Source organism: Salvelinus namaycush, chromosome 22 (assembly GCF_016432855.1).
Source record: "Salvelinus namaycush isolate Seneca chromosome 22, SaNama_1.0, whole genome shotgun sequence".
In the NCBI taxonomy this organism is placed as follows: domain Eukaryota; kingdom Metazoa; phylum Chordata; class Actinopteri; order Salmoniformes; family Salmonidae; genus Salvelinus; species Salvelinus namaycush.
In genome coordinates this window covers 1,489,487-1,499,561 of record NC_052328.1, presented here as the reverse complement: position 1 = coordinate 1,499,561, position 10,075 = coordinate 1,489,487, and positions in this window count along the sequence as shown.

The window sequence follows — 10,075 nt, the reverse complement described above, 5'->3', positions numbered from 1 at the left end:
TGGAATAGTCCCAAAAGTGCAAACCCCACTCACCCATCTGGCACTCCAGACAGGCTCAAGCAAACGCTCAAACAACAGGCTGAATGAAATCAACTTGAACTTTAGTACTGTTGGTCCTACTTCAGGAACCCTCACATGCTGACAGCTTTCTGACTAGCTGGAGGATCCAGTGTTACACCTCCTCACAGTAATATTATGCCAGTAAATATCTGAAGGCAAATGCACAAACATACAGAGATAGTCCTGAGGTAACCAAATACTGTATATGAACAATGTTGTGTATTTTGAAGTGTTCTTGTGGGTTGGCTAAGGCTTAATGCCCGAGGAGGCAGAGTAACCTATTATGCTTTTGAGAATAGAATGTTGATGCCTGGACGATGTAGAAACGATGTAGAATTGCATCATTTAAAATGTAGGCTTTTCTTAAATACGTCTGCAAGACATCTTGCCAATTAACAAACTATGTCTAAACTGCATCTTCCCAATGCGTAATGTATATAGGTTACATTGTGCCTACGTTGGGCAGAGGTTTGTGTGCTGGGTTATTGCCTGATGATCTTCCTTGATTTTTGGGGTCGGCAGGTAGCCTAGAGGTTAGAACATTGGACCAGTATCCGAAAGGTTGCTGGATTGAATCCCCGAGCTGACAAGAGTAAAAATCTGTCGTTCTGCCCCTGAACAAGGCAGTTAACCACTGTTCCTAGGCTGTCATTGTAAATAAGAATTTGTTCTTAACTGACTTGCCTAGACTGTGGAGTTTTTCAGGATAAAAAAATGAACAGAAAGGAGCTAAGCACAGCCAAAGTCATAGAGGACAACCTGATTCAGTCTGCTTTCCACCAGACACTGGGAGATGACTTCACCTTTCAGCTGGACAACAACCTAAAACACACATCTACACTGAGGTTCTATACCAAGACGACATTGAATGTTCCTGAGGGGACTAGTTACAGGTTTGACTTGAAAATATATGGCAAGACTTGAAAGTGTCCATCTAGCATTGATCAACAACCAACTTGACAGAGCTTGGAGAATTTTGAAAAAAGAATAATGGGCAAATATCCAATCCAAGGCTCTTAAGACTTACCCAAAAAGACCTGCGGCTGTAATCGCTGCCAAAGGTGATTGTAACGTATGTTTTTTTCGATGTGCTACAGGCCAGAACAAGCCTGTTTGACATGTTGTTTTGCATATGGATGTGGATTCATCTGGATCATAACAGTCTTCTAGGGTTGTGATGACAGAGGCTGTGGTCATAGAGCTGTGTGGTCTTCAGTGTGCTGGGAACATGGTCAATTAAAGACCTGTTGTGACGTTAACTCATTTATTTATTCATCACTTTGTTCATCTTACCAGGTTGGTGGTTTACTGCAAACTAATGATATTGTCTTATATTGGTTTATCTTGTCAGAGAACACACTGCAGGTTTGATATAACAGTTACACCAGGTTGTCTGGACCAGAACACACTGCAGGCCTGATATAAAATGGCGCTACAAGATGGCGTAGCAGTCAGACGTCTTTGTCTTGTCTCGTCCCATGTATATATATTTTTATATATTTTTCTTCACATTAAAAAAAATATTTTTCCTAAACCTCAACTTCAAAATACTCTCCCGCAACCCACCTCACCCAATGTGGTGTGGATCTGTTTTTTTCTAAAGTATTTCTATTTACCTCCGAACTGGAATACCTCAACTGAAGCTAGCTAACTAGCTACCAGCTATCAGTCAGTTAACCACTGCTAGCGGTCATCAGCTAACCTTTAGCTCGGAAAGCTCTCGCCATTTCGTACAACACGTTTCAAACCAGAGCATACCAGACCTATTTTTCTCTCCATATCTCCGGATTCCTGCCGCAAACTCTGAACCTTTTCATCTGGATCATCGCAGCTAGCTAACCGCAACCCGGGTTGACTACTCCTGGCTAACATTTCCGTCCCGGAGCTAGCACCAACTAGCCTGGAGCTAGGCCATGCTAGACCCATCTCCCGGCTAGGGCTCCTGGGCTACTCCTGAAGCCCACTCCTCGGCTACAATATCCGGACCCCTTCTACTGCCGGTATGGGGCACGGAACCCCGCCGATCCTTCACGACTGGAATACCGACATAATCTGCCCAAGGATCCCAACAGGCCCCTCAGGCGTGACGTCCCCTGAAGGCCCATTCTACTAACCGCGGCCTGCTAGCTATCTAGAGCATATTGGACTGTTAGCTGATCCATCGGCCAGTTTCTTGGACCACTATACCCATTTTGCCAATTGGACTTGGACCCCTCTGCTACTTGGAACCCTACTAATTCCACGACTGGTCTATCGACATCACCGCACGAGGAGGAGAAAACAGACTTTCCCCCATCGCGACGTCCCTCTAAGGCCCTTATGCTAGCTTGCTAGCCCCAGCCTGCTAACTGCTAGCTTGCTAGCCCTGGCCTGCTAACTGTCTGAATCGCCGTGTCCCCAGCCAGCCCAACCACTCACTGGACCCATACGATCACTTGGCTACGCATGCCTCTCCCTAATATCAATATGCCTTGTCCATTACTGTCCTGGTTAGTGATTACTGTCTTATTTCACTGTAGAGCCTCTAGCCCTGCTCAATATGCCTTAACCAACCATGTTGTTCCACCTCCCACATGTGATGACATCACCTGGTTTAAACGTCTCTAGAGACTATATCTCTCTCATCATTACTCAATGCCTAGGTTTACCTCCAATGTACTCTCTTCCTACCATAACTTTGTCTGTACATTATGCCTTGAATCTATGCTATCGTGCCCAGAAACCTGCTCCCTTTTCTCTCTGTTCCAAACATGCTAGACGGTCAGTTCTTATAGCCTTTAGCCGTACCCTTATCCTACTTCTCATCTGTTCCTCTGGTGATGTAGAGGTTAATCCAGGACCTGCAGTGCCTAGCTCCACTCCTACTCCCCAGGTGCTCTCATTTGTTGACTTCTGTAACCGTAAAAGCATTGGTTTCATGCATGTTGACATTAGAAGCCTACTCCCTAAGTTTGCTTTATTCACTGCTTTAGCACATTCTGCCAACCCGGATGTCTTAGCCGTGTCTGAATCCTGTCTTAGGAAAACCACCAAAAACCCTGAAATTTCTATCCCTAACTATACAATTTTCCGCTAAGATAGAACTGCCAAAGGGGGCGGTGTTGCAATCTACTGCAAAGATAGCCTGCAGAGTTCTGTCTTACTATCCAGGTCTGTACCAAAACAATTCGAGCTTCTACTTCTGAAAATTCACCTTTCCAGAAACAAGTCTCTCACCGTTGTCGCTTGCTATAGACCACCCTCTACCCCCAGCTGTGCCCTGGACACCATATGTGAATTGATTGCACCCCATCTATCTTCTGAGCTCATGCTGCTAGGTGACCTAAACTGGGACACGCTTAACACCCCGTCAATCCTACAATCTAAGCTTGATGCCCTCAATCTCACACAAATTTATGAACCTACCAGGTACAACCGCAAATCCGTAAACACGGGCACCCTCATAGATATCATCCTAACTAACTCGCCCTCCAAATACACCTCTGCTGTTTTCAGACAAGATCTCAGCAATCACTGCCTCATTGCCTGCATCCGTAATGGGTCTGCGGTCAAACGACCACCCCTCATCACTGCCAAACGCTCCCAAAAACACTTCAGCGAACAGGCCTTTCTAATCGACCTGGCCGGGGTATCCTGGAATGACATTGACATCATTTCGTCAGTAGAGGATGCCTGGTTATTCTTTAAAAGTGCCTTCCTCACCATCTTAAATAAGCATGCTCCATTCAACAAATGTAGAACCAGGAATAGATATAGCCCTTGGTTCACTCCAGACCTGTCTGCCCTTGACCAGCACAAAAACATCCTGTGATATGCAACTTTTCAGGGAAGTTAGGAACCAATATACACAGGCAGTTAGGAAAGCTAAGGCTAGCTTTTTCAAACAGAAATTTTCATCCTGTAGTACAAACTCCAAAAAGTTCTGGGACACTGTAAAGTCCATGGAGAATAAGAGCACCTCCTCCCAGCTTCCCACTGCACTGAGGCTAGGAAACACTGTCACTATCGATAAATCCACAATAATTGAGAATTTCAAGAAGCATTTTTTTATGGCTGGCCATGCTTTCCACCTGGCTACCCCTACCCCGGTCAACAGCCCTGCGCTCCCCACAGCAACTTGCCCAAACCTCCCCCACTTCTCCTTCACCCAAATCCAGATAGCTGATGTTCTGAAAGAGCTGCAAAATCTGGACCCGTACAAATCAGCCGGGCTAGAAAATCTGGACCCTCTCTTTCTAAAATTATCTGCCGAAATTGTTGCAACCCCTATTACTAGCCTGTTCAACCTCTCTTTCGTATTGTCTGAGATTCCCATAGATTGGAAAGCTGCCGTGGTCACCCCCCTCTTCAAAGGGGGAGACACTCTAGACCCAAACTGCTACAGACCTATATCTATTCTACCCTGCCTTTCTAAGGTCTTTGAAAGCCAAGTTAACAAACAGATTACTGACCATTTTGAATCCCACCGTACCTTCTCCGCTATGCAATCTGGTTTCAGAGCTGGTCATGGGTACACCTCAGCCACGTTCAAGGTCCTAAACGATATCATAACCGCCATCGATAAGAGACATTACTGTGCAGCCGTATTCATCGACCTGGCTAAGGCTTTCGACTCTGTCAATCACAACATTGGCAGACTCAATAGCCTTGGTTTCTCAAATGATTGCCTCGCTTGGTTCAACAACTACTTCTCTGATAGAGTTCACTATGTCAAATCGGTGGGCCTGTTGTCCGGACCTCTGGCAGTCTCTATGGGGGTGCCACAGGGTTCAATTCTCGAGTTGACTCTCTTCTCTGTATACATCAATGATGTTGCTCTTGCTGCTGGTGATTCTCTGATACACCTCTACGCAGACGACACCATTCTGTATACCTCTGGCCCTTCGTTGGACACTGTGTTAACTAACCTCCAGATGAGCTTCAATGCCATACAACTCTCCTTCCGTGGCCTCCAACTGTTCTTAAATGCAAGTAAAACTAAATACATGCTCTTGAACCAATCGCTGCCCGCACCTGCCCGCCCGTCCAGCATCACTACTCTGGACGGTTCTGACTTAGAATATGTGGACAACTACAAATACCTAGGTGTCTGGTTAGACTGTAAACTCTCCTTCCAGACTCACATTAAACATCTCCAATCCAAAATTAAATCTAGAATCGGCTTCCTATTTGCAACATCCTTCACTCATGCTGCCAAACATACCTTTGTAAAACTGACCATCCTACCAATCCTCGACTTCGGCGATGTCATTTACAAAATAGCCTCCTACACTCCACTCAACAAATTGGATGCAGTCTATCACAGTGCCATCCGTTTTGTCACCAAAGCCCCATATACTACCCACCACTGCGACCTGTATGCTCTCGTTGGCTGGCCCTCGCTTCATACTCGTCGCCCACTGGCTCCAGGTCATCTACAAGTCTCTGCTAGGTAAAGCCCCGCCTTATCTCAGCTCACTGGTCACCATAGCAGCACCCACCTGTAGCACGCGCTCCAGCTGGTATATCTCACTGGTCACCCCCAAAGCCAATTCTTCCTTTGGCCGCCTCTCCTTCCAGTTCTCTGCTGCCAATGACTGGAACGAACTGCAAAAATCTCCGAAGCTGGAGACTCTTACCTCCCTCACTATCTTTAAGCACCAGCTGTCAGAGCAGCTCACAGATCACTGCACCTGTACATCTGTAAATAGCCCATCCAATCTACCTCATCCCCATACTGTATGTATTTATTTATCTATCTTGCGCCTTTGCACCCCAGAATCTCAACTTGCACATTCATCCTCTGCACATCCTACCATTCCAGTGTTTAATTGCTATATAGTAATTACTTTGCCACCATGGCTTATTTATTGCCTTACCTCTCTTATCCTACCTCATTTGCACATGCTGTATATAGATTTTCCTACTGTATTATTGATTGTATGTTTGTTTATTCCATGTGTTGTTGTATGTGTCAAATGCTTTGCTTTATCTTAGCCAGGTTGCAGTTGCAAATGAGAACTTGTTCTCAACTAGCCTACCTGGTTAAATAAAGGCGAAAAAAAAGACAGGTACACCAGGTTGTCTGGCCCAGAACACACTGCAGGCCTGATATAACAGTTACACCAGGTTGTCTGGACCAGAACACACTGCAGGTCTGTTATAACAGTTACACCAGGTTGTCTGGACCAGAACACACTGCAGGTCTGATATAACAGTTACACCAGGTTGTCTGGACCAGAACACACTGCAGGTCTGATATAACAGTTACACCAGGTTGTCTGGACCAGAAGACACTGCAGGCCTGATATAACAGTTACACCAGGTTGTCTGGACCAGAACACACTGCAGGCCTGTTATAACAGTTACACCAGGCCGTTCTTCTCCACGTCTCTTTTGGACGTCCTGGATTTCTCTTCCCATCCTGTGTACTGTGTATTAATTGCAGGCTGTGTTTTGGTGATAGTCTGCATACTATATGTCCCATCCATTGCCATCTTTTGTTCTTCACCATCAAGGTCAAGGGTGTTGTGTCTGTCTCAAATTAAACGTCCCCTCAAACAGATCTTTATTCATCCATTGTCAGTGGAAATGTGTATATTTCCTGCCACAGACAGTACCCAACCCTCTGAAACACTGTTCACGTAACAGGCAATTAAACAATTAAGATATATTTCATCTGAAAATGTTTATTGAAAACATAAATACATTTGCCCAATAAGCACTTGTTGTCTTTAAAAGACAGTGTTACAGTTGTTGTTTAGCTAAAATGGTTCTATGTAGATCTTTTAGGGGTCTCGTATATTAAGAATGCAATAAAACCCCTTTAAGTTGTATCTATATATTATTTTCTAAGAGTATAGTGAGTGACATTGTGTGCATTGAGTGTTGACTTATTTGATGACCTGGAGCGAGTTTGCATAGGTTTTCTGAAGAATCAATTTACATCATGTTTTTGTACCAAGATTAGCCAAAATCATGTGTTCTTAGGGAAATGCTTAGGGGGTTGGGGTAATGGAAATGACCTGGACAGGTAGGATAAAAGACGTAACAGCAGAGAGGCAACTCATTCTCTGGACCACATCGCAGTCTGCTTCTACCAACTCCAGAATCTCCAGGTTAGTTGAACTTTATTATTATTGTTGTCCTAGGAGGAAGGGTTTTCTAGACAATGTGTGTCTGCTTCTGCTTTGCTTGTTCTTTGGAGTCTGGAATGCCCAGGTTACTGTAAAATGTCTTTGTGACAAATGCTGATGTAAAAAAAGGATTTAGAAATTAATTGATTAATTGATTGGTTGGTTAATTGATTGACTTATTGTCCAACCTGGACGGGGGTGTTTTTTGTGTAGGAAAGGATGAGGCACCAGGGTGTGTTAGTGCTGGTCACTCTGCTGGGTTTCCTGTTGGCAAACCAGCTCAACCAGGTTAACGCTAAGGAAGGTATGTCTAGTGTGTGTGTGTTTGTATGTTGTGTGTGTAAATTTTTTCTTACCTTATCAGGACCACAATCTCCTGACAAGTCACTAGAATGTCCTGACAAGTCACTAGAATGTCCGGACAAGCCACTAGAATATCCCGACAAGCCACTAGAATGTCCCGACAAGCCACTAGTGTCCCGACAAGCCACTAGAATATCCCGACAAGCCACTAGAATATCCCGACAAGCCACTAGAATATCCCGACAAGCCACTAGAATATCCCGACAAGCCACTAGAATATCCCGACAAGCCACTAGTGTCCCGACAAGCCACTAGAATATCCCGACAAGCCACTAGAATGTCCCGACAAGCCACTAGAATGTCCCGACAAGCCACTAGAATATCCCGACAAGCCACTAGAATATCCCGACAAGCCACTAGAATATCCCGACAAGCCACTAGAATGTCCCGACAAGCCACTAGAATGTCCCGACAAGCCACTAGTGTCCCGACAAGCCACTAGTGTCCCGACAAGCCACTAGAATGTCCCGACAAATCACTAGAATGTCCCGACAAGTCACTAGAATGTCCTGACAAGGTAGGAGAACAAGAAAAATGTTGAAACGTCAGGACGTTTGTCATGTCCTGAATTAGTTTAAATGCTATTTTAGGTTTAAGGGTTAGGTTTAGGGTTTGAGGTTAAGGTTAGAGTTGGGGTTAAGATTAAGGTTAGGGTTAAAGTCAGGGTAAGGTTATGGGGGTCAGGGTTAGGTTTAGGCTTAGGAAAAATAAGATTTTGAATGGGAATACATTTGTACTCCACAAAAAGTCCTGAAAATGCACGAAAACAAAGCTGTTTGTGTGTTTAAAAGAGAAAGGTGTTTTTGAGTATGTAAAAGATGCATCGTTTTAATACAGTTCAATAAATTGTACTGCATGTCCTCTCTGACAGATGTGGCTGTCAGTGGGCCCCGAAAACTGGATTCTGCAGAGATTGATCCTATTGCTGACAAGCAGGGTAAGTGTGTATGTTTCTCTTGGTTTTCTATCTATCTATCTATCTATCTATCTATCTATCTATCTATCTATCTATCTATCTATCTATCTATCTATCTATCTATCTATCTATCTATCTATCTATCTATCTATCTATCTATCTATCTATCTATCTATCTATCTATCTATCTATCTATCTATCTATCTATTCAAGGGGCTTTATTGACATGGGAAACATGTGTTAACATTGCCAAAGCAAGTGAGGTAGATAATATACAAAAGTGAAGTAAACAATAAAAATTAACAGTAAACATTACACTTACAGAAGTTTCAAAACAATAAAGACATTACAAATGTCATATTATATATATATACAGTGTTGTAACAATGTACAAATGGTTAAAGTACACAATGGAAAATAAATAAGCATAAATATGGGTTGTATTTACAATGGTGTTTGTTCTTCACTGGTTGCCCTTTTCTTGTGGCAACAGGTCACAAATCTTGCTGCTGTGACGGCACACTGTGGAATTTCACCCAGTAGATATGGGAGTTTATCAAATTTGGATTTGTTTTCGAATTCTTTGTGGATCTGTGTAATCTGAGGGAAATATGTCTCTCTAATATGGTCATACATTGGGCAGGAGGTTAGGAAGTGCAGCTCAGTTTCCACCTCATTTTGTGGGCAGTGAGCACATAGCCTGTCTTCTCTTGAGAGCCATGTCTGCCTACGGCGGCCTTTCTCAATAGCAAGGCTATGCTCACTGAGTCTGTATGTATCTATCTATCTATCTATCTATCTATCTATCTATCTATCTATCTATCTATCTATCTATCTATCTATCTATCTATCTATCTATCTATCTATCTATCTATCTATCTATCTATCTATCTATCTATCTATCTATCTATCTATCTATCTATCTATCTATTCAAGGGGCTTTATTGACATGGGAAACATGTGTTAACATTGCCAAAGCAAGTGAGGTAGATAATATACAAAAGTGAAGTAAACAATAAAAATTAACAGTAAACATTACACTTACAGAAGTTTCAAAACAATAAAGACATTACAAATGTCATATTATATATATATACAGTGTTGTAACAATGTACAAATGGTTAAAGTACACAATGGAAAATAAATAAGCATAAATATGGGTTGTATTTACAATGGTGTTTGTTCTTCACTGGTTGCCCTTTTCTTGTGGCAACAGGTCACAAATCTTGCTGCTGTGATGGCACACTGTGGAATTTCACCCAGTAGATATGGGAGTTTATCAAATTTGGATTTGTTTTCGAATTCTTTGTGGATCTGTGTAATCTGAGGGAAATATGTCTCTCTAATATGGTCATACATTGGGCAGGAGGTTAGGAAGTGCAGCTCAGTTTCCACCTCATTTTGTGGGCAGTGAGCACATAGCCTGTCTTCTCTTGAGAGCCATGTCTGCCTACGGCGGCCTTTCTCAATAGCAAGGCTATGCTCACTGAGTCTGTATGTATCTATCTATCTATCTATCTATCTATCTATCTATCTATCTATCTATCTATCTATCTATCTATCTATCTATCTATCTATCTATCTATCTATCTATCTATCTATCTATCTATCTATCTATCTA